Source organism: Dendropsophus ebraccatus, chromosome 6 (assembly GCF_027789765.1).
Source record: "Dendropsophus ebraccatus isolate aDenEbr1 chromosome 6, aDenEbr1.pat, whole genome shotgun sequence".
NCBI lineage: Eukaryota > Metazoa > Chordata > Amphibia > Anura > Hylidae > Dendropsophus > Dendropsophus ebraccatus.
Window position 1 is genome coordinate 26628540 of NC_091459.1, and position 13507 is coordinate 26642046.

General features: G+C 46.5%; 1 protein-coding gene across 3 annotated transcripts in view; it reads right to left on the reverse strand.

Moving 5' to 3' along the window:
- Positions 1 to 13507, reverse strand: part of GJB7 (gap junction protein beta 7) — a 35527-nt gene that overhangs the window by 4320 nt on the left and 17700 nt on the right. Inside the window, exon 1 of one of the 3 annotated variants that reach the window (XM_069973543.1) lies at positions 7014 to 7117. The exons of the other annotated variants lie outside the window; for them this stretch is intronic. The gene's annotated coding sequence lies outside the window, so the exon portion shown is untranslated. Of the gene's footprint in view, positions 1 to 7013; positions 7118 to 13507 lie in introns of those variants that run through there. 3 annotated transcript variants of the gene reach the window in all.

Below are 13507 nucleotides of genomic sequence, written 5' to 3' on the forward strand. Positions count from 1 at the left end.
ACACAAATGCTCGACAATAGACTTCTGCTAAAAATGATTATCAGTCGATCTCACCATTAAGTTAAACTTGTTTGCAGTATTTTTACCACCACAAATATTTACACTTGAGGCTGGGTTCACACTATGTATATTTGAGGCTGTATTTGTGAGGCTGTATAGCAACCAAAACCAGGAGTGGATTGAAAACACAGAAAGGCTCTGTTCACATAATGTTGTAATTGAGTGGATGGCCATCATTTAATGGCAAATATTTGCTGTTATTTTAAAACAACGGCTGTGGTATTGAAATAATGGCCGTTATTTACTGTTATATGGCGGCCATCCACTCAATTTCAACATTGTGTGAACAGATCCTTTCTGTGTTTTCAATCCACTCCTGGTTTTGGTTGCTATGAGGACCTGACATGAGGACCAAATACTGCCTGAAATATACATAGTGTGAACCCAGCCCCCGGCTGCGTTCACACTACGTATATTTCAGTCAGTATATGTATATTTCAGTCAGTATACTATTTCAGTCAGTATTGTGGTCCTCATATTGCAACCAAAACCAGGAGTGGATTGAAAACACAGAAAGGATCTGTTCACACAATGTTGTAATTGAGTGGATGGCCGTCATTTAACGGCAAATATTTGCTGTTATTTTAGAACAACGGCTGTTGTATTGAAATAATGGCCGTTATTTACTGTTATATGGCGGCCATCCACTCAATTTCAACATTGTGTGAACAGATCCTTTCAGTGTTTTTAATCCACTCCTGGTTTTGGTTGCAATACTGACTGAAATATACTGACTGAAACATACGTAGTGTGAACCCAGCCTTAGGCTATGTGCAGACTACGTATTGGACCGGCTGTTCCGTGACCCAGCCGGTGTCTGAAAAGATAATCCCGGCCGGTACTGCAGTACCGACTGAATGATCTTTGCAGCCGCAGAGTTCTGATGCAGGCGCATCCGTGCTCGCCCGCATCAGAACTCCCCACAACACACAATGGAGCGTGCGGCCGGAGCCACTAGGGATCCCGGCCGGGATCCCATAGGCAACAATGGCACGTATATTTTCGTAATATACGTTGTGTGAACATAGTCTAAAGAAGCACATGCAGCTATTAGGAGTCATCCTGAATAGAACTGCTGCTCTCCGTTACCGCCTGAGAAATCACATTGCTTGCTGCAAAATCATACTCAGGAGAATGCAGACTGCCAAATTCTCATAGTAACAAGACGGCAAATTGTTACAGGTCAGTAATCACATCAGGAAACCTCTCTAAATATCATATCTATCTCTTGTATTTATTTGCATTTGTATTGTATTTATACAATTATATGTTGTGCAATATGTGTGTGTGTATATATATATATATACAATATATATATACACTACATGTACAATATATATCCACTACCTTCTAATGTGATAGGAAGAGACCTGTAGATGGTTTCGGCACTATAAGCAAGATAATGCCCTCTTTTACTTGAATTAATACATTGCAGAAACAGGTAGCATACAAAATAAGGAATCTGCATATGGCTTCATTTAGTGTACGGCCAGGGTCGGACTGGGCCACCGGGGAGCCGGGGGATCCCCCGGTGGGCCCCACCCCCTCCTCCCTCTTGCAGGGCCCTTCCCCTAAGCCAGAGAGGGGCCTCCCGTTTGGAAGCTGCCTAGTGTCGGGAGCTCAAGGGGCCCCCTGCTGGCTCCCACACTGCTGGGGTGAGTTCAGCACGGCATCAGGGCCCGTTCTTTCTGCAATCATGGGCCCTCCCCTCCCCCCTGCTCACCTGACTCCTTACATCAGCTCTGGGCCTCAGCGCTGCCCTCTTCCTGCCTGTCAGGAGAGCGGCAGCAGCAGCAGGGCCTCCTCCATCCCCCCTCCCCTCTGCAATCACGTGACTCTCCTGTTGCTGTGTGCAGTCGGTGCACAGGAGATGGGGAGAGGCTGCAGGCTGCCCAGGAGAAGAGAAGATGGAGACAAGAAGACTGAAGCTTCCTGCCCTGCTGAACATGTGAGTGTGTGTGTATATACTTGTCTATCTGTCATCAGTGTGTGTCTGTACGTGTGTCATGTGTCTATGCATGTGAGTGATATATATGTGTGTTTTCTATCATGTATATAGTGTATATATTATGTAATGTAGTTCTATAGATGGTTTATATGTGTATTCTGCATGCTTTTGTATCTGTGTATCTATGTTGGTGAGTCTGTGTGTGTGTGTTAGTATGATTAGATGTATATATGTAAGATGTGTTGTGTCTGCATGTTTGTGTATGTCTGCAGTATGTCTATTTGTGTATATATGTATACAGTGTGTATGGCTGCAGTATGTCTATTTGTGTATATATGTATACAGTATGTATGTCTGCAGTATGTCTATTTGTGTATATATGTATACTGTGTGTATGTCTGCAGTATGTCTATTTGTGTATATATGTATACAGTGTGTATGTCTGCAGTATGTCTATTTGTGTATATATGTATACAGTGTGTATGTCTGCAGTATGTCTATTTGTGTATATATGTATACAGTGTGTATGTCTGCAGTATGTCTATTTGTGTATATATGTATACCGTGTGTATGTCTGCAGTATGTCTATTTGTGTATGTATGTATACAGTATGTATGTCTGCAGTATGTCTATTTGTGTATACATGTATGTCTGCAGTATGTCTATTTGTGTATATATGTATACAGTATGTATGTCTGCAGTATGTCTATTTGTGTATATATGTTTACTGTATGTATGTCTGCAGTATGTCTATTTGTGTATATATGTATACAGTATGTATGTCTGCAGTATGTCTATTTGTGTATATATGTATACTGTATGTATGTCTGCAGTATGTCTATTTGTGTATATATGTATACTGTATGTATGTGATGAGAAGTTCACACTTTGGAGGTCCAGTTGTGCAGGAGATCCGTGAGGCTTGGGCTCTGATCAGCTGAGGATTCTCACATCACAGATGATAGGTGTTGTAGTTGATATAACAGTAAGACTTTAATCAATGGATGACGTGTTTCATCAGATGAGATCATCAGATCTATTGAGGATTCCCTTAGAAACACATTATCCATTGATTTGTCTTACTCCTACGTCTACTACAACTCCTATCATCTGTGATGTGAGAATCCTGACTCAGCTGATCAGCACCCAAGCCTCACGGATCTCCTGCACAACTGGGACCTCCAGAGTGTGAACTTCTTCTCAACTATTGTACTGACTCAAGAATAAAGATATAAGCAGCAGACACAGACACAAGTGGGATAATGCACCCCTCACCAGACTGCACCCCCTCCGGAGCAGCAGTATCAGTGATAGGTAGGATTATGCCCCCCCCTCACCAGACTGCACCCCCTCCGGAGCAGCAGTATCAGTGATAGGTAGGATTATGCCCCCCTCACCAGACTGCACCCCCTCCGGAGCAGCAGCAGTATTAGTGATAGGTAGGATAATGCCCCCCTCATCTGACTGCACCCCCTCCGGAGCAGCAGCAGTATCAGTGATAGGTAGGATTATGCACCCCCCCCCCCCTCATCTGACTGCACCCCCTCCGGAGCAGCAGCAGTATCAGTGACAGGTAGGATTATGCCCCCCTCATCTGACTGCACCAGTAGTATTAGTGATAGGTAGGATTATGCCCCCCTCACCAGACTGCACCCCCTCTGGAGCAGCAGCAGTATTAGTAATAGGTAGGATTATGCCCCCCCTCACCAGACTGCACCCCCTCCGGAGCAGCAGTATCAGGGATAGGTAGGATTATGCCCCCTCATCTGACTGCACCCCCTCCGGAGCAGCATCAGTATCAGTGATAGGTAGGATTATGCACCCCCCCCCCCCCTCATCTGACTGCACCCCCTCCGGAGCAGCAGCAGTATCAGTGATAGGTAGGATTATGCCCCCCTCATCTGACTGTACCCCCTCCGGAGCAGCAGTATCAGTGATAGGTAGGATTATGCACCCCCATCTGCCTGAACCCCCTCCGGAGCAGCAGTATCAGTGATAGGTAGGATTATGCACCCCTCACCAGACTGCACCCCCTCCGGAGCAGCAGTATCAGTGATAGGTAGGATTATGCACCCCCATCTGCCTGAACCCCCTCCAGAGCAGTAGTATCAGTGATAGGTAGGATTATGCCCCCCCTCACCAGACTGCACCCCCTCCCGAGCAGCAGTATCAGTGATAGGGAGGATTATGCACCCCCATCTGCCTGAACCCCCTCCGGAGCAGCAGCAGTATCAGTGATAGGTAGGATTATGCACCCCTCACCAGACTGCACCCCCTCCGGAGCAGTAGTATCAGTGATAGGTAGGATAATACCCCCTCACCAGACTGCACCCCCTCCGGAGCAGTAGTATCAGTGATAGGTAGGATTATGCCCCCCCCCCCTCATCTGACTGCACCCCCTCCGGAGCAGCAGTATCAGTGATAGGTAGGATTATGCCCCCTCACCAGACTGCACCTCCTCCGGAGCAGTAGTATCAGTGATAGGTAGGATTATGCCCCCCCTCACCAGACTGCACCCCCTCCGGAGCAGTAGTATCAGTGATAGGTAGGATTATGCCCCCCTCATCTGACTGCACCTCCTCCGGAGCAGTAGTATCAGTGATAGGTAGGATTATGCCCCCTCACCAGACTGCACCTCCTCCGGAGCAGTAGTATCAGTGATAGGTAGGATTATGCCCCCCTCACCAGACTGCACCCCCTCTGGAGCAGCAGCAGTATTAGTAATAGGTAGGATTATGCCCCCCCTCACCAGACTGCACCCCCTCCGGAGCAGCAGTATCAGGGATAGGTAGGATTATGCCCCCTCATCTGACTGCACCCCCTCCGGAGCAGCATCAGTATCAGTGATAGGTAGGATTATGCACCCCCCCCCCCCTCATCTGACTGCACCCCCTCCGGAGCAGCAGCAGTATCAGTGATAGGTAGGATTATGCCCCCCTCATCTGACTGCACCCCCTCCGGAGCAGCAGTATCAGTGATAGGTAGGATTATGCACCCCCATCTGCCTGAACCCCCTCCGGAGCAGCAGTATCAGTGATAGGTAGGATTATGCACCCCTCACCAGACTGCACCCCCTCCGGAGCAGCAGTATCAGTGATAGGTAGGATTATGCACCCCCATCTGCCTGAACCCCCTCCAGAGCAGTAGTATCAGTGATAGGTAGGATTATGCCCCCCCTCACCAGACTGCACCCCCGCCAGAGCAGCAGTATCAGTGATAGGGAGGATTATGCACCCCCATCTGCCTGAACCCCCTCCGGAGCAGCAGCAGTATCAGTGATAGGTAGGATTATGCACCCCTCACCAGACTGCACCCCCTCCGGAGCAGTAGTATCAGTGATAGGTAGGATAATACCCCCTCACCAGACTGCACCCCCTCCGGAGCAGGAGTATCAGTGATAGGTAGGATTATGCCCCCCCCCCCCCCCCCTCATCTGACTGCACCCCCTCCGGAGCAGCAGTATCAGTGATAGGTAGGATTATGCCCCCTCACCAGACTGCACCTCCTCCGGAGCAGTAGTATCAGTGATAGGTAGGATTATGCCCCCCCTCACCAGACTGCACCCCCTCCGGAGCAGTAGTATCAGTGATAGGTAGGATTATGCCCCCCTCATCTGACTGCACCTCCTCCGGAGCAGTAGTATCAGTGATAGGTAGGATAATACCCCCTCACCAGACTGCACCCCCTCCGGAGCAGCAGCAGTATCAGTGATAGGTAGGATAATACCCCCTCACCAGACTGCACCCCCTCCGGAGCAGTAGTATCAGTGATAGGTAGGATTATGCCCCCCCCTCACCAGACTGCACCCCCTCCGGAGCAGTAGTATCAGTGATAGGTAGGATAATACCCCCTCACCAGACTGCACCCCCTCCGGAGCAGTATCAGTATCAGCACTAAAGTAGTAATAATTCTTGTGATTTTATTCACACCCTCTAGCGCGATGCTTCGTTTTAGCTCTGAGAAAGGCAAAACATTGCACAAGAGGGAGTGAATAAAGTCACAAGATTTTTGACTACTTTGGTGCTGTCTTCACTGCTGAATTATTGTCCAAGTCTCCTGGTTCCGTTGAAAGGGCTGCAAGCGGCATCAAGGTGTACAAACCACCGCTAAAGTGACTGGCGGTGTTGGGCTTGTAGCATGACCGCCCGAGGTGAGCAGCAAGTTTAGCCACTTACACACATTTGTTCTGCAGTAATACGCTATGTGCGCCGCATGGTGTTCTCTCTCTTCTACTAGTAGATGTATAAAATGGCAGATTACATTTTAAAGCCAGGTTTACACGCTGACCACTGATATGCCTTATGGTGAGGCTAGAATAAACAGTCATGGGTCTCCTCTGCTGGACATTGTAATAGAGGAGCAGACTAGATGGTCATTTTTTCCTTCATCTTCTGAGGCTGTGTTCACACATGACATTTTTTATGTGTTTTTACAGCAATATTGTTGGAATTTCATTAAAGTTTCTACCTAAATGGTGCAGTTTTACCACAACTGCATAAATCAGTAACAACTGTATAAGTGACTGGCAGTGCACTAGCGTTGCTGGTCACATACACAGCTCTATGCAAAGTCGCTGTAGTAACGTGAAAGGTTTGGCGCTGATTATGTCTTTATATATTGGGTGGGCCCCAAGAATCAATTTCCCTGGTGGGCCAAGGTACCCCAGTCCGACACTGTGTACGGCTCTTAGGCATGCAATAAAGCCCCGTATAGGTTTGCATGGTCATCTTTTCCAGGCTGTAACAACAATACAGGACAGCATAGCATAGAGAAACATATCCTCCTCTAATCTGAAGCCTTATCCATGTATCATATCAAATGCAAAGTAATGAAATAGTTAAACCATCCTGCAGAAGGATAGGATAGTAGGATACCTGCCTTTGATAATCATACACTAAATTCACAGCACGGCCACTTGTCCTTGCGTATGTTCCATGGAAGACGTAGCTCCCACCACTGACGAACGGGAATGATAAAATAACAGGAGAAAATGATAAAGACTTACCTGATGTGTGTGCAGACGGAGAGCCTACAGCATGCTCAGCGGATTAAATATTCATACCATTGCTATTTCCTCTGTCTGTTACAAAGCAACAATGCTGTCACCAAGGGATGGCGAACAAGTGTAACCTGATCATCTGTTGTGTGTATGAGATGAGAACACCTCAGCTGTTGTGAAAGAGCATACGAGCCAGGGAGGTTGTCGTAAGCATTGTATATTTACTAGACAAATGACTGGAACACGGCATAAACTTACCTGTACCCGATACCAACTTGGACACACATTAAGAAATTGATAATGTATATATAATCCTATCTATATTTTACCTTGAAATACTCCTAAAATTTGCACAAAAAATTCTTGATCTCAGCAGGTTGGAAATATGCTCAGGTGTAAGGGTCCTATTACACGGGCCGATGGGGACCTGATGAATACTGTAAACGGGCGCCCATCTGCTAGATCAGTGCTCGTTTACTGGGCCCATTTCACGGCCCAAAATTCATTTCACCCATCCACGCTCCAGGGCTCCTCTTGCGGTTTGCTTCCTCCCAAGTCCCGCGTGCTGCAGCTTCAGAGCGGCCTGTCTCAGCTGACAGGCCGCTCATCCATCCACTGGCTGGGACCGCCGCGGCCACTGATTGGCTGAGCGGCCTGTCAGCTCAGACTGACCACTCTGAAGCTGCAGCGTGCGGGACCTGGGAGGAAGCAAACCGCAGGAGGAGCCCTGGAGCGTGGATGGGTAATGTATACTGTTTGTAGAATCATCAGCCGCCAGCTACGCATCACTATTGCACGTAGCGATGCCCGGTCGGCGCCCAATGATTTTGGGTTTGGGCCTAAAGAAACGATCAGCCTATCGTTTCATTGGCTGATGGTTGTCTCTATTACACTGAGCGATTATCGCTCCTTGTAATAGGGGCCTAAGGGGGCTTTTACCTCATCCTGCAGTAGGTCCAGAATCTCTACATTCTAGCCAGGGTGCCCAATTTATCATGGGTGTGCTCTTGGTCAGCTTCTCCATACTACAAATTTGGTTTAAACTATTGAACCATCAATCCATAGTGGGAGTTATGGTATTTGTTAGAGACTGCCAAAAAGAGATGATCTTCGGACACATCCACCAGATGTGGAGCAGCGACCCTCTGGTTGCCTCACACTGGCAAATTATCTGAGTCTGACAGCCCCATAGGGTGAAGAAGAACAGGTGTTTTATACCACATGGACAGAATTTTATAGTGATTTTCACACGTCTTGACGCACCTAGAAAAACCATAAGCATTTTTAAGTATGCCCATCTGCTCTGAATCAGATAAAGTTCTATTAAGTTCTTTTTCCCTGGCCAATAGGTACAAAGGTGGCCCTTGTGATTGATCCTCTAGTTAGTGATTTACATTCCTTGTAATTTTGTACTTAAGGGTGACTGGAGACAAGAAGGTGCTCTAGACACATTAGTTCCCTCCATCCAGTATGGTATTTAAGGTAAGTCTCGCAAGTGTGGTTAATGTGGAGATCTGATGTGGTGGCAGAGCGCCTCTCAGTAGTTGAGGGTAAGGTGGTTTGGAGTCCTTCAACAAGGATGCCAGTGGTATATAAGCTAGTTTGGCCCATATCGTGTCACGAGAGGAAAGGTGTGAGTCGGTGAGATACGGCAAAAGCAGGCTAGGAGCTATAGGTGGGGATGTGGAAGGGTGATCTGAGAAAGCTATGTAAGCCAATCTGACAGTGTCCCCTTAAGGAGTGTATTATTTAGGGTACCAATTTCTTATTTGGTAGGGTACCATGGTGCCTTTAAGCCTTTCGGTCCCAGTTGAGCATGTTCCAACTCAGAACCCACCAAGATGCTTCTCATGGAGGCCATGGGTACATCACTGTAGGTGAACCGCCTGGTATAAGAGTTCCACATTTGAAAGTCCTAGACCTCTGTGGTGTTTCTTTTGCACAAGTAGTCTTTAGGTAAGTCTAGGTTTCCTCTGGGATCAGAGGAAAGTAGATCTCAATCTCCTCCAGCTCAGCAAGTATGACCTCGGCAATTCCATGGGAAGCATTTGTAGAGTGTACAGAAGAGAGGACACCACGTATGTTTGCAAGAGGTTCCTTCTCTCAAACCAAGATAAATATGGTATATTGTAAAAGTGCAGCAGATTATTCTTAAACCAGCCTGGGTCCATAAAATGTGCGTTCCAAAACCAGACAACTCTTTTAAAGCATATCTGTACTCCATTATATTTCCCTTTGCCGGAATACCACAAGGTATGAGGCTCTTTTTTACTCTTTAAGGGTATGTGCACACTACAGGACCCGAGCAGATCACCCGTTGCGGATTTCACAGCTCGTCCCCGCTCGCGGCCGTACTCATCTCTGCCTGTGCCATAGACTCCATTCTATGGTCAGGCAGATTCCGCTGTCTGCTCGAAGAATGAACCTGTTTACTCTTCGGGCGGATGGCATAATCTGCCTGTGCATAGAATGGAGTCTATAGAGCAGGCGGAGACTAGCACGCCCGCAAGTGGGGACAAGCTGTAGAATCCACGATTCGCCCAGGCTCCGTAGTGTGCACATACCCTAAAAGTAACCTAAAAGTCCACCTTTTCAGGCAGGCTTGCAACATAATATAACCTTCTCTACTATATAACAACTGTTATTCACAGTCCTTGCGCTCTGGATCCACACAATGTACACGCATATTTTCAGTATGCATTTCATTGTTCATATACAGGAGTGGAGAGCGTAATATAGTTTATATAGACAGGGTTCCCATTATATTGTGTTGCTGTATGCTGGACAGACGGGTTTCTTTTAAATATCTATAATCATTTCCTATCACATAACAAAGGAGACTTTTCAAGTACAATGCCTATTTCATAACTGCACAGTGCTGAGTGACAATGTTATTTTATGTGCTGTACTTCCTTGTAATTTCCTCAGCTGCCTACATGAAGAAAATCTGATTCTTGAGTCTGATGGTTAATGAATTAAATACTAGGTGTGTCACTCCTCATGGTAACTAAATAAGCAATGGAATAGATGACAGCCAACAACAACGAGAGTCACATGTCAATTTCTGGAAGCCAAGTGCCTCTCCCACAAATGCTTCTTCATGCAAACCTAGCTTTACAGCAGGATGGGTATTAGTTCTGGGCTGTAGACAAGAGTGAGAATTCTACAGAGTTAGGCCACTTATAATGATCGCCTAAGTATCAGTGTATCAATATCGAATTATCAGTGTATATCATACAGTAACCGCAAAGCAGAAGAGATTTAAAGGGGTTGTCCAGAGAAAATCTTTTTCTTTCAAATCACCTGTTGTCAGAAAGTTATATAAATGTGTAATTTACTTCTATTTAAAAATCTCAAGTCTTCCCGTACTTATCAGCTACTGTATGTCCTGCAGGAAATGTTTTATTCTTATTCAGACACAGTGTTCTCTGCTGCCATCTCAGGCTGAGACAGGAACTGTCTAGAGCAGGAGAGATTTTCTATGGAGATTTACTTAGAAACCTCTCCTACTCTGAATCACTGTTCTGGCCCCCTTCCCTTGACCCGGAAGTGTAGAAAATACATACCCGATTATGGTCAAACACAGGGATCTTTTGCCGGCGCCATCTTGTGTCGGTGTCGTTATTAAGAAGGAGGCTGGTTTAACTTCCGTTTCTTATGCTACGTTTACACTGAGCGATAATTCGTCCGATCATACGATTAATGATGTTGGAGTAACTATTTTTTTTTCATAACAATCAACGTTTAGACGGTACGATATATCGTACGGAAAATTCGTTTTGCGATCGCTTAAGCCTATCTCACACATTGGTTAAATCGACAAACTACTGTTCACACGGAACGATCTGCGAATTTTTTGCGAACGATCATCGACTATTTGAGAACATGTTGAAAGATCAAAATGAACAATTTATCGCTCGTCGTTTGATCGTTCGCTGCGTTTACACGTACGATTATGGTTCAAATTCGATTGTTATTAGTGTGCGAATTCGCACGATAATCATTCCGTGTAAACGCAGCATCAGTTAGACCAGCCACTCCTTTTTTAAGTGCTGGAGTTGTCCTTTAGAGCGGCTTCACATACAATGGATCGCAGCGAAAGCTCCGTTACAGACCGCCTTGAGTAAGTAAATCACCCGCCTCCTTAACCCACACGCTGCTGGCACATACATTGCCCGTCCTAGCTCCCGGCTTCTTGCTCTCCCACTCAGCCAATCAGTATGTTTCTCAGCTGGAGCCCCTGATTGGCTGACCAGGAGAGCAGAAAGTCAGGAGCCCATGCAGCAAGCAAGAGCAAGGACGGGTAATGTATGTGAAAGATCCGCTGCAAGAATGTATTCACATAGAAACTGACAGGACCTTGGATCGTAATGGATCTCGCTGCAAAACTCGCAGCAAGATTTCGGCTGCGATCACGTCGATCGGCTGCATTTCACGTCGGCGGCGCAGACGCGGTGCAGACGTCTTCTGTAATCTGTGCATGCGCAGTACGGCGGGAGACGACGCCGACGTACTGCGCATGCGCAGACTCCGGAGGAAGACGGCGCTGCGCGCGGATGATGTCAGCGCGCCGCCGACGTGACACGCAAGCCTCCGGGTCACGTGGATGGAAGGCAGACCTCAAGCACGCCCCTCTGGGCGTGATTACAGCCATTACAGACGCCCAGGACCTGTGACTGATCCTGCCCACCTTGACTAAATCCGCCCACCGTGACTACTTGCCAGAAATTTACATACAGCGCGGGACTTCTTCAAAGTAAGATTACTGACTGATGGAGGGGGGCTCGGAGGTTACAGGGGGATGTTTAGGAAACGTGCTGGGTGATGTGCCAGCACGTTTCCTTATCTTAAGATGGATTTTCGGCGTGATTGGTTCCCTTTAAAGGGGTTTTCTGTGCAAAACAGACTGATGAGTTATTCACAAAACACTGACACCTGACAATGAGCACCCGTACAATACACTGAGCTGTAGTTACGTGTCACAACCATACAATGAATGGAGCCAACTGCTTCTAGCCCTATACACTGTGCAGGGTGGGTGTTGAAGAGCAGATTAGCAGGGGTGATGTGTCAGTACCCCACCCATCAGTGACTGATGATGGCCCATCCCGTGGACAGCTCATCAGTCTGTTTTGCCTGGAAAACTTCTTTTGATCAGAATTGGACTTACTGTAAATCTTTGCATAGGCAATGTGGTATGACACCATGCACTTCCTCATGACGGGAAGCATGTATACATGGGGTCCAAATTGGTGGTGGCCTTGAGATTTAATTCCCCATGTGATAAGGATATTTTCCAGCTGTTTATAGCAAGGTGTCCCATAGTAGCCACCACACTGGTGTAACTTTACAGCACACAGTGGAACACTTTACTCCACAGAGGCACTTCAAGCTTGGTTGTTTCAATAACCCTATATACACACTGCTTGGGGGTTATGTACTAGAATAACAGTGGCAGTAATGACAGAAGGCTTGTGGTTCTGTGTGACTCATTCTTTAATCACAGTTTTAGTCTCTCTCCCATGAGCCAGGAGAATATTGGCACAAACACTCAGCTTTAACCCTTGAGCCAAAGGTATAAGTTCTCTGTATCAGTGGCTAGCTTCACATGGTCTTTTATTTGTCATCGTGGGCTTCATACTACTACTCTTCTCAACACGGTGTCTGCTCCATCTCAGTGCCACTAAAGGCCCTATTACACCAAGCGATTATCGTCCGTATTTGGTCGATTATCGTCCATTACGGCCAATAATCACTTGGTGTAATAGCTCCTGTTAAAAGTCAACGATCAGCTGACATGCACAATGTCGGCTGATCCTTTTTTTTTCAATTTGTTGAAAAAATTTTGAACGATAGTCATGGTCTGCTGGCAGCCACTCCATGTAATAACTGACAGCCGTACTGTCAATTTTGACTTTCTATTCTGATTTTTCTTTAAATCTCGGCCACTTTGCTGTGAATATAATTGCAGCAGGTTTTCCTCAAGGACGTTCTTCCAAGGCAGAAAAATGGCAGCATTTCCACCTTGTGTGACCCTACCCTAACACGACTTCTATTCTCCCACACAATCTATACTTGGCACCATTGTCATCCTTAATTACTAAATGGATATTAGGCAGAGATGTTCGTTAATTCAGCCACTCCCATTGTTACATAACTACTGCTTTATCTTTCGCAGGAAAATCTTACATGTATTTCCTGTACTACTTGTCCTCAGTTATGTAAGCTTGTATGTCTTTTTTATAGAAAATTATTTATATCTTTAGCAACATGAAAAAGTAACCAGCTGTTACTAATTTGGTACATCAGTCCCATATGCCTAGAAGTAAATGGTTTCTGATGCAAAGACGAAAGGGGACATTTACGAAACGTCCGCCCGAGGCATACACCTGCTGTACGCCCCGCTCGCCCAATGGGCGGGCTGGAGGAGCTTGGGGAGGGCGTGGTGTGACGGGAAGGAGGCGTGGCCTTTTTCATGCATTTATCATGATTTGCGCCTG